Here is a 14,606-nt window from a genome sequence, read left to right on the forward strand (position 1 = left end):
TGCCTGAAAACGTTTCTCTGTCCAAGTCTGTCTCCTCCCTTTATGTCACGTAACTGACAGTTCTAATGGCTTTTCTTACGTCTCAGGATGATTTTTATTGCTGCTGTGGAGTGGAGCAACACCCATCACAGCTGTTGCATCAGAGCAGTTGCTATTTCTGGTATGAAGTGTATTGGAGCACATAGTGATAGGTATAAAATATGTATAGCTAGATTATCTGTGAACGAATAAATTGTAGAAATGTCTTCTAAATTCTTACTCTTACAATTCTGCAATTACAGAAACTACAGAAATTGCAGAAAATAAACTGCAGATTATATGAAAATATTTTCTGCATCAGAAAGAAAAAAAAAACATGAAAGAAGATATTGATGTGATCTGCTTTAGGCAGTGTTGTGTTTGCAGTTGCATTATATCCATTGAAAGTTCTTTCAGCAATGAGAAAAATAAATGTAGATTTATAACTTAGGAAAACTGGTACAGGAAGGACACCAAGCTCCTCTCATCTTCAAAGAGCTGAGTTTGGATACTGCTTTTAAGAAACACAGATTTTGGTGAGTGTCCTCCCTAGTCTGTCTGTGTCACAAAACACTCTTGGTGTAGCCTGAACAGTCACCCCTCAGAGGGTGACGGTACCACACGTGTGAGCACAGCAGCGCACAGCAAGCACATCCCTGTGAGAGGTGCCTGTGCTACACCTGAGCTCATCTGCTCATAGTCATGTGTTTCCATTTGCCAAAAATGCCTTTCCTTTTAGCGAGGAGGAGGATGGAGGGAAGAAGGAAAATGCCCCTGCTCTGGAGGAGCACAGACCTGGGTGGATCAGAGACCGTACGCTCAGTCTGCCAGTCCTGTGCGTTATTTCTCTGCAGATACTCTGCAGCATCTCAAATGGCTTTAGGCAATGAATCGCACTTCTGTCTGACTGTCAATCTAACAATAGAGGGTTTTTTGGATGGATTTTAAGCACACTGTAAAGCACAAGCCCTCCTCTGAAAGTGGAAATCCTGCATCATTCTAACCCAGGCCAATCACTTGAGAAATCCCTGGGCTGATCTTACTGCCCATCCCTCCTGTGGCTTGAGGACTTTTAATTTTACTTCTTTGAATTGGATGCCGGGAGAGGCTGAACCTCTTGAAGTCCTGATCTTACTTGGAGTTGCAGGTATGTGTAAGCTTTTTTGGTTGGTGTTTTTCTGCCCAACTTGTTTAGCTGTCAACCAACTCTACCTTTTCTTACTTGCAAATACTGTGCCAGATGTAAACAATATTTATGTGGATTGCCTGAATAGTGGTAATTTTCTTTGGGGTGTCTTTTTCTGCATATTGGCCCACTGAAGTTGGGTGGAAGGTGGGTTAGAGGAATAACAGGTATATTTTCACCACCCACCCAAAATGTAGCTCTTAAGCATGTGGCCAAAGACTTGCTGTATAAGGAGATGGAGAGGGAGGTTTTGCCTGAGGGCCAGTCAGGGCTACAACTTTGAACTTCTCTGCAGAACTGCCTTTTACAGGAGCCTCTGCAGCCCGGCGGCTACTGAGATGTGGAAGGTGAATGTCCTCCTTGGTGTCCGCAGTGATGTGTAGCCACATACCTCCCGTGCAGCCAGATCCTCCTTGGTGTGACTTTCAGCCGAGCTTCTCCTCTGAGCATATGTACACCATGGGAACCTGGTTGTTGCCTGCCAGCTTTTGCTTTTTTTTTTTTTTGTCTGAGGTTAGTTTATTATTCTTAAAACATCTTGTTCTCTCTTTCTTGCCTGAAATGATGTCGGCGTTTTTCCTTTTTTTCTTTTAACCTTCGCGTGGAGCTTGTTGTGGTCCTTCCCCCATCACAGTTCTTTAACACATTGTTTGTGCCCGTTGGGTCTAATGAGCAGGTTTCTCTTGCTCGCACAGTCTGCGAAGTCTGAGCTGTAAGAAGTGACCCCTTCTTCAGCTATCAAACACCTTTCCTGAGCGCTATGTTCGCACATTAAAGTGAACCCTTGGATACTTAGAGAACCTTGGAAAAAAAAAAAAAAGTTCTTTTGCTACTGAGAACTAATAGCTGAGCTGTTCTCATCCGTGTGCAGAGGCTTTTGTCTGGTTTCACTTGCTTCTCGTGACCCTGGGCTCCAAATTAAGAGCCCTGCTATTCCGGACCATGTGGAGGAGTTTCTTGCAAGCGTCTGTCAGCCTGCGTGCGGGTCATTTCCAGTCAGACTCCAGAAAATCATTCATTTTCGCAACTGCAGTAGGAAACCACAATCGTTTGAGTATGTCAGATGTTTAATTATAGACTCGTTTCGTGTTGAAGGTAGAATGGTCAGGCCCTTCCTAGAGGGAAGCTGTATTTCATGCAGGCAATGTCTTGCCTGCTCGATGCTGTAGTTCAGGATCAAGGGGAACACGGAGCAGGAGGGCTTTGCTCCAAGCTGCCTGCAAATACACCCTGCTTCAGAAGCAGGAGCAGCTCTGTGCTTGCAATTATTTGTTGAGGTAAAAATAGGCGATGATCCACAGTGGATTTTATTCACATGAAATATTCTGATGAGAGCTATAGAGTATTGTGGAAATCTAAGGAAAAGGGAAGGTGCGGAGCAGTGAGGGAACTTCATACTACAAGAATTCGGTGAACACATATAAGGAAAACAAGCAAATTTTCTCCTTGCTGCCTCTCACTTCTGTCTACGTCTCCTGGTCACCCTCTTTAAGAGACTGTAAGAGACTAGTCACTTGTTATTGGTAAAATGAACTTTTTTTTTCTTTTTTTTTTTTTTTTTTACTTTTTATGAACTTACGTGGTAGTTTATGTCCTTTTTTCTGTTTGTTTGTTTGCTTGTTTCCTCTCTCCTAGCTTTAATTTTAGCCACAATGCAGACAGTGCTCTGTGCTATGTAATCAGCCTTCCAATTTTTGGTGAGTGCAGCAGATATATTCCTTTTAGGGAGTAACTATCAGAGGAACTGCTTTCAAATCTAAGTTTCCTGTGCAATGTAATTATTCCTATTTAAATAAAAGACTCCAGCAGCGCTACTCAGCAGCACCTCTCTATACAAAGCAAGAGTTCCCTCTCAACCCAGTTTTCTTTCTGTTCAGAAAATTATGCAGAATCAAACTGACTTCAGTCAAAGTGACTAACAGCAGTGATCATATTATATTCAACTGAAACCTTATTTTTTTAATATCACAATGAAAGCACTTTATTTTCCCTTATTGTTACTATCACCACAATGGAGAAGCTTCAGAGAGAAACAGCTGTCTCCCCTTAGCCTCTTTCTAAGACGTAGCTGGGTCATGCTTCATGCTGCAGGAGCCTACGCACCCATTTGCAATATGATCAATAGAAAATGGCTTGATGAGATTTGATGTTTGCAGAACCTGAACGTAGTCTGCCCACTGATGGAAACATGTTTCAATGTGAAGTCTAACACACTTACAGCTGTGTGCTGTGGTGTCAGAGACTTTAGAGCCTGTGGTTGGGCTCTTAGAGCAAGATCCGCAGCAGTGAGGCTTTGCAGGGATTAAAAAAATCTCACTGTACCTGCAGGTGCAGCCGAGGCGCTTGACGCGCGCGTTACATGTGCGCCCGTTCTTGTGCCTGTGCTCTGCAGCGGTGACGAGGGGGCTGCTCCGCAGGGGAAACCGTCCAAGGTGGGTGGAGGAGAGCGTGGAGCCTGTCCCGCTGTAATGAGCTCTCTCAGCATCGCCAGACGTCGTCTCTTTGTGACAGTGGGCACGTGGATGGCCTGGCTGGCCATCAGCAAAGTGTGGATCTGTACCAGACGGGTGTGCTTGACTGATCGGGTGTCACGGGTCCTTGTCTTGCGCCTGCTGTTTTGGGACATAACTAATTTAGCCATGTGCAAAGTCATCATGTCTGGAGTGGATGGGTGAAAAATAATAGATGAGGAACTTGACATTTGAAACTGGGGAGCCGCTCTGGCCAAGCAAGCGTCCTCTTGTCAAATGGGACCACCCCAAGTGCAATTACTGCCGTGTAGGCTTATTTTTATCCCAGCCTATAATAATGAGGCGCACGCGGTGGTGACTGGGGAGAAGGAGCCACCTCAGTGTTGGGGACACCCAACTGAGACCCCTGCTGAGTGGGGACCCAGGCAGCTGCCTCCTGTCACCAATGCTCACACTCTCCTCCTGTGATCGAGGTATGTCACCACGCTTGGGTTAGCCAGTAGGGCGCTTTGTAGCTTAGTTTACTCGTTTCTTTGTTTTTCTCTAACTAACCCCTGAAAGTCCTTGGTTTCCTGCGCAATATAAATAAATTGTGTGATATCGCACCCGAGATGGAGTGTGTGTTCCCTTGCTGCCCGGAATCCGCAACACCCTGCTACAAGATCTCCTCAGTTATCCAAATAAAACAGTTTATCCCACTAGCCAGTGCTCGCTGGCCCTCCTTGCTGTTGCAGCAACAACAGCCGGCCTGCACAGCCCGGGCTCCCTCCCTCCTGTCCCCAAACCTCTCCGTGTGGAGAGCAGCAGGTCTGGGGAGCAGGAGGGTGTCGGTGGCGTTTGCGCACATGGAATCTCACAGCCCTGCCCACCCCGAGCTCATGTGGCAATTTCAATGCACGCTGCTGCTGTGGTAACGGCCTGGGCCCTCCGTCCCCACGCTGCAAGGTGCCGTTAAGTAAGTGGCAAAGTTCTCAGAGCCCTGCTGGCTCCCGCACTGCAGAAACAGGGCTAGTGCACAGTTGTTCTGGCGTGGCTGAAGGAACACGGAAACGAGTAACAATAAAAATCTTAGAGGTACTGGGTTTTTTAAAAATCAGTAACAATGTGATTTTTCTTATAGCACTCAGTAACTGGGAGTGCTTGCAGTGGGCAAGCAGCGATGTGAAATGATCTTGCGGTGGCTGCGTCGCAGGAAGCTCTTCACATTGTCATGGTTTCATACATTAAATGAACTTGCATCAGAGGCTCGGGGTGTTTAGCTGCTGCAGTTGCAGTGGCCTCCACAGCTGTCTTGTACAGTGTTCCCGCACAGGTGAAATAACGCTGGACCAAATAACCCGCCAATGTCCTCTCCCCTTCAGTGTCAGCAATAGGAGGACCCCTGTAAGAAGCTGGGGTATGAGAAAGGAAAGCGTGGGGCCTCCACAGTGAGTCTTCTGATTTCTCACTGCAATATCCCTGCTGCATCCAGGAGCTGCCTGGCCTTGGAGCCGTCTCGTTCTGCCATATTCCCTTCTTGCAAAACACTGAGGGACAATAAAGAGAAATGTAGATACCTCTATTCCTGCTGCTCACTCGCAGATCTGGGGGAACAGGAAGGTTTTACAGAGCTGGTTCAACCAGCCAGGCGGCCTGCTGAGCTGCAGGCCCTTCAGAAGCAAGAGGCTGGTTTTAGACCAATAAGTTAAGCAGGTCGGAGACCCAGAGACCAGCGGGCACTAGACATGGACCAAGTGGGAGGCGGCTCGATGAGGCAGGCGCCTGCTCTGTGCGGGCAGCTCCATCGGCTGCGGTGACGGCAGAGGCCATGCTTGGGCTCCCGCTCCTTCGGGAGAGCGGGACCAGGTCTTCATGGAATTCTCCCCACCTTGGATCCTGTATTAACAGTCCCTGGGCTGCTGCTTCACGGGAAGGTTTCTGGACACCTGCCTCTGCTTCCTTCTCTCCCTGGGGTTTCCTCAGTCTCTTCTCATCACATTTCCTGGTATTTCTTCAATCCTCTGCCTTAGGCCCTAAGCCTGCAGCTGCTGCACTAACAAGCCAAGCCCTCCCTCCACACGTCTGTCCTCCTGGAGGCTTGAGACGCAGGGTGATGAGGGTTGGGTTTGCTTTTATGTACTAGGAATGGTCTGAAGGACCCATTCAGAGCACTTGTATCCATTTAGGGGTGAACTTTGCCTTTGTTTTGATGAAAAGAACATAGAGACAAAAAATGTGACAACTCTGCATGTGGGGCCCTGCAGATGGAGCTGGTGGGACGCACAACTGTTGTGTTTTGCCCTCACTGTCCTGCAGTGGGGCTGAAGCCCCCGCGCCGGAGTCGGGTAAGCGCTACAGCGCTGCAGGAGCAGCCTCGGCTTTTCCAGTTTTAGCCTTGGGAGACAGTAACATTATTGTTCCTCCTGCTCTTGCTCCTCCTTTCTCTAACTATTTCAGTGTCCAGATAGGTGATTGCTGACGAATGGTCGACTTGGAGGAAAAAATTGTTACTCTGCAGTCATCCATCCAGCAGCAGGGCTCGTCCTTCACTCTGGACTCAGTGCCCGAAGGCTTGGCCTTGGTCTGTGTGGGCTACAAAGAGACGTCGTTTTTAGAATGGCCCCTCTCTTCATTGTTGTTCTCAACTCCAAGATGAAAATGGCAACACTCAGGAGGGCATCTGGGTGTATTTTGGGTCTCTTCCCTGCTTGCTGCCTCTATATGGTGCTGCATAAAACCGGGAGCAACGCCTAAGGTCGAGGGAGGAGATCCTGCCCCTCTACTCAGCCCTGGTGAGGCCGCATCTGGAGTATTGTGTCCTGTTCTGGGCTCCACAGCACAAGAGGGATGTGGAGCTGCTGGAGAGAGTCCAGCGCAGGGCCACAAGGATGATCTGGGGCCTGGAACATCTGCCCTATGAGGAGAGGCTGAGGGAGCTGGGCCTGTTCAGCCTGGAGAAGAGAAGCCTGAGAGGGGATCTGATCAGTGTCTGTGAGTACCTCAAGGGTGGGAGTGAGGAGGATGGTTCTGGCCTCTTTTCACTGGCAGCCACCAACAGAAGTAGAGGTAATGGCCACAAGCTGAAGCACCAAAAGTTCCACAGGAACTTAAGGAAATTTTTTTTAACAGTGAGGGTGACAGAGCACTGGAACAGGCTGCCCAGAGAGGTTGTGGAGTCTCCTCTGGAGATCTTCAAAACCCGCTTGGATGCAGTCCTGTGCCACGTGCTCTAAATGACCCTGCGTGTGCAGGAGGTTGGACTAGATGACTTCTAGAGGTCCCTTCCATCCTCAAGCATTCTATGATTCTATGATTGTATGATTCTAAGCATTGCGCCAGCATTGGACCAAAGCATCATTTATTCTGACCCTGGCAGTTTGAAGGCACTAGTATTTATACAGTAGCCCCACAAATCCCAGAGGTCATCTCCTCAGGGCACATAAGCCAATGTGCTTTAAGTTATTGCAGTTTAGGCCAATTTATAGCAGCTGAGGCTCTGTCAGAAAGTTTGCAAGGCCATGGAAAACACTGCAGCTAAGACTATTCTTGGTCTTCATTTCCCTTAGGTGGTGTGAAATAGATGTTTGTATCAAGTGAGTCTGTATGACAGTATATCAACATCAGAGGGACAATCCATTTCTTGAGTACTAAAATACAATAGAAAGGAAATAAAGGAGTGCAAAGAGCTGTAAATAGTCCGTTTAAGCAAAGCAGGCCTCTCTGCCTTCAGTTTGAAAATAGGGGGTTTTTTGCCTTAACTATATCATTTTTTTTTCTGTAAGTCTATCTAATTTTAAATATGAGACAATATTTATTTCCTGTTCAAATAGGCAAGAATAAGCCACGTTATAAAAAGTTGTGATCATGACCGGGTTTAAATATAACACAGCAGTGTCGGAGCCTGTGCACATCTGCATACACACGCCCAGAATACATTTAATGTATAGACACACACATTTACATAAAACATGCAAATTGCATTATCACTTCTCAGAATAAGAAACAGATTTTTTCAACATGCTTCTAATGAATTAAAAATAATTTTGCAGTAAGTATAATGAAAAGCTTACTTACATGAGCGTCTTATCAGAAGTCCTTATTTAGACATGCAATGGCTGATCTTCTACCAGGATTTTTTTTCAGTTGTATGGATGCAATTCTTAAACTTCCATGATTCATTTATAACCAAATGGTAGCTTGGATAAAAGAGTACACTTGACAAAGCAACAATGCAAACCTAAGGATTTAACCATAAGTTTAAAAACATTATTTGGCCATGTACACTATTAACTAGTTTTCGTTTTTAATAAATAATAATAGATAATAACAAACAATAACTCCTTGCATCCGAGCTTGCTAAAATCTAGTTTCTTCTGTAATTAAAAATAAAGGCAATACAGATTTATTGTACCAGGACATAATCCAGCAACTGGACACTTCTTAGTGGACTATATATGGAATAGAGAATGATTATTAGCTGTGATGATGATACAAAGCTGGGAAGGACCTGCACATATGTTGGAGGACAAAATCAGAATTCAAAATGGTCTAGGCAAATTGCAAGACAGTAGTATGAAAAATATGTTACAATTCGTTAAAGACAAGTGTTGGAGCCTTGAGACTCTGCATCAAATGGGAGAGGAAGCACGGGGATTGACATGGGGAGTAGCTGGGGGAAATGGTAGGACTCCTGTCCCCTACTGTCCCTGTCAAAACTAATGGATCGTGACGATATGGCCTTGGCAAAGATGACTCACGAAGACACTAGATTAAAAAGGGCCAAGAAATCACATGACAAAGAGAAGTTTTCAGTAAGGTAAATCACAGAATCCCAGAATGGTTAAGGTTGGAAGGCACCTCTAGAGATCATCTAGCCCAACCCCCCTTCTCCAGCAGGGACACCCAGAGCACATGGCACAGGGTGGCATCCAGGCGGGTTTGGAAGATCTCCAGAGAAGGAGACTCCACAGCCTCTCTGGGCAGCCTGTTCCAGGGCTCTGTCACCCTCATAGGAAAGAAGTTCTTCCTCACATGGAGATGGAACTTTCTGTGCTTCATCTTGTACCCATTACCCCTTCTCCTGTTGCTGGCCGCCACTGAGAAGAGTTTGGCCCCATCCTCCCTACATTCTCCCCGCAGTTGATAAGACCCCCCTCTCGATCTTCTCTTCTCCAGGCTAAACAGGCCCAGCTCGCTTAGTCTTTCCTCATACGATAGATGCTCCAGTCCCTTAATCATCTTCGTTGCTCTACGCTAGATCCTGTCTGGAAGCTTCATGTCCCTCTTGTACTGGGGAGCCCAGAACTGCACCCAATACTCCAGGTGCGGCCTCACCAGAGCTGAGCAGAGGGGCAGGATCCCCTCCCTCCACCTGCTGGCAACGCTCCTCCTGATGCAGGCCAGGATCCCATTGGTCCTCTTGGCCACAAGGGCACACTGCTGCCTCATGGTTAACTGTTGTCAACCAGGACTCCCAAAGAGTGAAGAAGCAAGAAGACACCACAAACAAAGCAAGATAATCTTTCTTGCACTGAGGCGTAATACTTGTTATTTAAGTAAACAGAAAAGATTCTGTTTTTTTTTTTTCTTGCATTGCTAAGTAACTAGACAAGAAATCCAAGGGCGATAAGAGCATTGACTTGGAAGATGAAAGGAGAAATAAGAAGAAACTAGCTGACACAGCCTTGAGAAGACAACCAAGGGTCAGGTCCAGCTGATTCATCTCTCATCTAAAAAGCCTGCTACATTTGTCCCAAACCTACTAGGAAATCTTGCTTGAATCTGCTCCCAAAAGTCTGATAAAGCTCATCTCTGTGCAGTGGGACCACATCTCTAAGAAAGTTCCTGAATGAGTTGGGAAAATGGTATTTGAAACTAAAATAATAGTTTGGTGTATTCTAAGTTGCTCCCAAACTATTCTTCAAGAATTTGCTTGCAACCTAATCATCCTTTACTGAAAGGAAATCCAAAGCAAGGCTGAGGCTTGTTCTTTGTGCGAGTTTCCTTAAGGAAATGAACTCTGATTCTTGCTGTATTAACAAATGCTTTTCCCCTGCCTGCACTTCCCAGTTTAATACAGCTCTGAAAATCCGGTAGGAAGTGCTAGTGACAGGGTAGCATTCTCACACAGTACCAAAGGCTTCAAGAAAGGAGTTTAAGAGAGCTTCCTGCTAGAGCTTCACAGCCCTCTCTAGGTCTGTTCCCTTTTTTTTTTTTTTTTTTCTTCCCTTTTTATGACTCTTCTCTCTGTACTTAAAACCTCTGATTTTATCATGGATTTTTGATACCGGGTCTTAAATCACTATTAGATCACCCAAACAGAGCATAAACCTTCTGGCTTCTGTTTAAAACAAACAAACAAATTCATGAGGGTGTAGCAAAAAGAAGCAATAAGGACTAAAAGGCGAATTTAGTATTTGGTGTTAATACCCAAAGCCTCATGCTTTTCAGGCCTTTATTGCTTGTCTTTGAAGGCCAGTAGTTAGCAATGCTTACAGTGATAAATATTATATATAAAACTGGATTCTGAAGCACTGAATTAAACTTCTGGCTCAACTAGTTGGAGGTTCAGTTCAGCAAGTTCCCTGAAGTGGCAACCCTAAAAGAAGAGAGAGTAACTCTACACATGAAGCTTGACTCCTAGCCCACATCCGTACCCAAAATGACCTCATCTGTAGATATTTACATTTACTGAGGGAGGGAGATGGGGTCCCTAACTTGGTCTGGGCACATGTGTCCATCTATTTGTAGCAGGGACACGTGGCCAGCTTGCAGACAAATTGGCTGCAGAGAGTTTTTCAGAAGGGACCTGATCTCCCTTCCCACAAAGCAATTTTCGGCCCCAGCTCAGTCTGCCCTTGAAACCCACCTCCCTTCACTGCCCTTTCAGGGGTCTTGCATTGTTTGCTGTGGATACTCTGCAGAGCAACCGCTTTAACTGCCGGGAATAGATGATGGGGATCCAAACACCCCGAACAAATGTGTCTACTCAAACATGCACCAACTCACGTAAAGCCTGGTTTGAGCGTTTCTGGGAGATGAAGGTGAACTACTACTTTGTGTTAGGAAAATGCATATGTAAGAAATACACATATGAGAAAAAAAATGTGTTTGAAAGCTTAATTTGCACTGAAACTCATAGCAATTTTATAATTTGAGTTCCCAATGTTTTGCTCAAAGTAGCCAACCATGTAAAAACCTGTAATACCTAATATAAGATTTTTATTGACACCTATAAAATCTAATGCCTGTGAAATACAAGGCCCTGATGCTAATACACTACTTGTTAAAAAAGAGGAGTTAAACATTACAAGCCTGATTCAGAAAAATATGGCTATGTGACTTCTGACAGGTATTCTGAGATTTTAGTACCTTAATAAAAAGACTACCATTATCTTAGCTTTCTCTTTAAAATTTGTGATTGATTTTTGAACATCCTAAGGAGAAAGAAAGAGTCAAATGATTCCATTTGACTAATAAATAAATTAATAAATTAGCTGCTCTTAGTTCATTTCACTGTATTTTTAAATCTTGAAAGTTCCCCTGTTTTGAACCTACATCTGAACTACAGTTATTTAACTTCACTGGCAGATCGGTATTTCTTACAACACTTAGATAAGCAGGGGAAGCTTTTCATTAAAATTAGTAACACTACCAAGGTTTCTCATTTTATTTTGTTGTGAAACACTATAATAAATCAGAAGCCCAGCAAAACCCCACTAAAATAATAAAAAACAGGTCACAAGCTCAAGCAGAATATTTTCACCTGCATTTCTTGGTGCTTTGGGTGATCAAATTTACATATATATATATAAGAGGGGCCAGGAGTAATTATTCTTTTTAAATTTAACCAATATCTTCAATTAAACACAATGAACTTTTTATTTGACAAGAATGGAGAACCATTGCACAAAGTAGTTAAAAGATACCGGATAAAAGACACCAGAGCTGCCCATCAGTGAGTGATCCCCTTGCTTTGAGGGGTTAATTTTCAAGGAAAGAGCATTAATGAGATGGTAACAACCAAAAGCAGTGCAGATTTGCAGAGGTACTCACCTAGTCACCCTGTGGAAACAAAAATAAAACAAACAAACAAAAGAACACATAGGGCTGAAGCTTGCATGCTCCTTTCCCATTAGAAAATTCCATTGTGGTTGAGCCTTTGGGGCGCCTGCACCACACAGACTCACAGGACGGTTGAGGCTGGAAGACACCTCTAGAGATCATCCAGTCCAACCCCCCCTGCTCCAGCAGGGACACCTAGAGCACGTGGCACAGGGTGGCATCCAGGCGGGTTTTGATTGTTTAAAAAAGCCCTAGGGATGGGAGCACGGGATCGACGGTGACAGAGCCACGCAGTGAGTGTTTATTGGCAGAGCATTGGTAATTGTGCTCATGCCTGTTGTCCTCTCTGGCTGTAAGGTGCAAGGCACTAATTTGATCAAGTCCTGCCGGGATCCACCCTGGTTTGGTTTTTTTTCACCAAACAAGTTGCTCCCTGGGTGAGCAATAGGTGTGGGATCAAACTGTCTCGAGCTGAGGATGGAACTAACTCCCATTCTTGCCTTGTGGTCCCCAGCAGCTGGCAATTATCAAACAATTACTTCAAAGATGCTTAAGTGAAGGCTATGAGCAGGTGCCTGCAGGCCGGCCCCTGGAGTGCTCTTTTCCCATGTTTGTCCATATGCCCTGACTTCGGGAAGCTTGAAGCAGGGATCAGCTCACCCAGAGCATGCACTGGCCTTCGGAGGCAGCGCAGCCCCTACAGCTGGGCACGAGCCCCAAGCAGCAGGGCCGCCTGAAAACGTGTTTGCATGCCAAGATCAGGTGCAAACATCAATCCCTCGCTGGCCTAGCTGCATCCTGACTTTGGTAACCACCTAATGAACAGCCCTAATGAGACAATGAATGTAACAAGAAATATCAGATGAAACATTAAATATACGCTGGATCCGTCATGCCTGTCCCTTAATGCTGTGCACGGTTCCCGAGGTAATTGCGAGTGGAAGGAGCAGTCTGTGGGATGCCAGGACTGCAGTGCCCGCCTGAACGTAACAATACGACACCAAGCAGAAGGACTCCTGGCCACAGAAAACGAAATTACACCAGAGCAAAGCTTATGGAGATGGCAGGTTCCTTATTCCACTCAGTCTCTCGTGCTTAGCTGCTTGCAGAGGCAGGGCTACAATTTTTTTTCTGCATTTTGCTCCAGTTTAAATGACACTGCACAACTCACAAACCTTGGATTGGGAAGATGCGAGAGGCCTCGTTCCTCTTTCAGGCACATGACCCCTGCATAGCCAGAGGCTGAGGCAGCTAACAAGAAAATTACGCAAGCGCCAGTTGTTTTCAGCATAAAATTCACCATTTATTGAGGAGCTCCGGCCTATGACCACACAGTGCGGTTAGCCACAGGCTGCTGGCGTCTGAAACGTGACAGTCCAGCACAGGAGATGAAAGGCTTGCGAAGGAAGGCCTCTAAATCCGAGGCAGCAGCAGCCTCAGCTGTGTGGTTCAGTGGGACCACCACTCCAGCCTGGGGGAGCCACAGGGGACATCGCGCTGGGGAGGGAACTTGTCCACCCGTCACGCGCAGACCAAGATGCCGCCCTGGAACCTGAGGTGCTTCCTCAGGCCCTGTCCGTGCCAGCCTCGTGAGGAGGGATGTTTCCCTTCCCTGGGAACTCACTGCTCTTTCACTGTTCTCGGCAGAGAACAACCAAGCGCACATAAAAACCCGAGGCCAGAAAAACTGACATCGCCCGCACAGCCCCATGTGCTCCTGTGAGTGAGCACATCTTGTAAATCTTTTAGTGCAGGCACTCATTGCTGAATTGTCATCCTTGGCACTCATCCAGACTTGACAATCCCTTTTCCTGAGGAGTAATGAGCAGGGGGAGATCGCTCTAGTCTCAGGATGCGTAAACAGGGACACCCCATCTCCTCCCCTCCTCGCAGATCACTCAAACCTGTCCTGTACACGACTGCACACCTCCCTCTCCTGAAACACAACATGCTTTATAGTCCCTCAGACACTTCTGCCTTGCCCTAGTCTTACTGGAAGGTGAAAATCCCAGTTGCAGGAGTTATCCTTTAGTTTTCAACGCAGACTTCTAGGCAGTTCAGACACCTGCTCCTCTTTCAAAACCGTTCTCTGCTTTACAAGCCTACTCGTTGACTCTGCCCTCCTTTACTCATTACAGGCAGCCACATCCCTCTGTCGCGTTCGGTTTTGGCAGCTTAATTAAACAAATACTCCCACTGCGCACCTGCGCGTAAGCTCCACTCGTTTCCAAGAACCTCCCCAGCTGCCCCGCCGCACAAGCTCCTCTTTGAAGGGCGACCTCATAGCAGAGCAGGGCCCAGGCTGCGCCCCGGGCCGCAGCACCGGGATTGCAGCACCGGGATTGCAGCACCGGGATTCCGACGCGGGCCCCTCGCTGCCCCGGCGGCGGCGGCCACCCCCATCCGGCCCCAGGGCCCAACGGCCCCAACAGCCGCCCCGGGGCAGCCACTTCCGGCCGCCAGACAGCCGCCCTGCTCCTTCTCTCCCCGCCCCCCCAGGCGCGCCGCGATTGGCTGCTGTGGCGCGGCGCGTCACGGCCACGCTGGCGCTCATTGGCTCCCGCGGAGCGGCTTCGGGGCGGGGCTTGGCCGCTGTCGCCCTGGCGACAAGCCCCGAGGAGACGGGCGGCAGCCGCTGCCGGCATCACGTGGCGCCCTCGCCGCGCTCGCGGATTGGCCGGCGGCTGGGGGGGGGTGGGGGAGGCGCCACGTGACGAGTGGCCCCGCCCCGTCCTCTCCGCCGCTCTTTCTTCCTCCGCGGCGCGGCGCGGCGGGGCGTGTCGCGCGCGCCGATTGGCCGTCGCCGTGGCGACGGGGCGGGCGCGGGCGTGTCGCGGGCGCCGATTGGCGGTCGCCGTGGCGACGGGGCGGGCGGGGGCGGGGCGGCG

This window comes from Tinamus guttatus, unplaced genomic scaffold (assembly GCF_059628265.1).
Source record: "Tinamus guttatus ecotype Peru unplaced genomic scaffold, ASM5962826v1 Tinamus_guttatus_pri_ptg000180l, whole genome shotgun sequence".
Lineage (NCBI taxonomy): Eukaryota > Metazoa > Chordata > Aves > Tinamiformes > Tinamidae > Tinamus > Tinamus guttatus.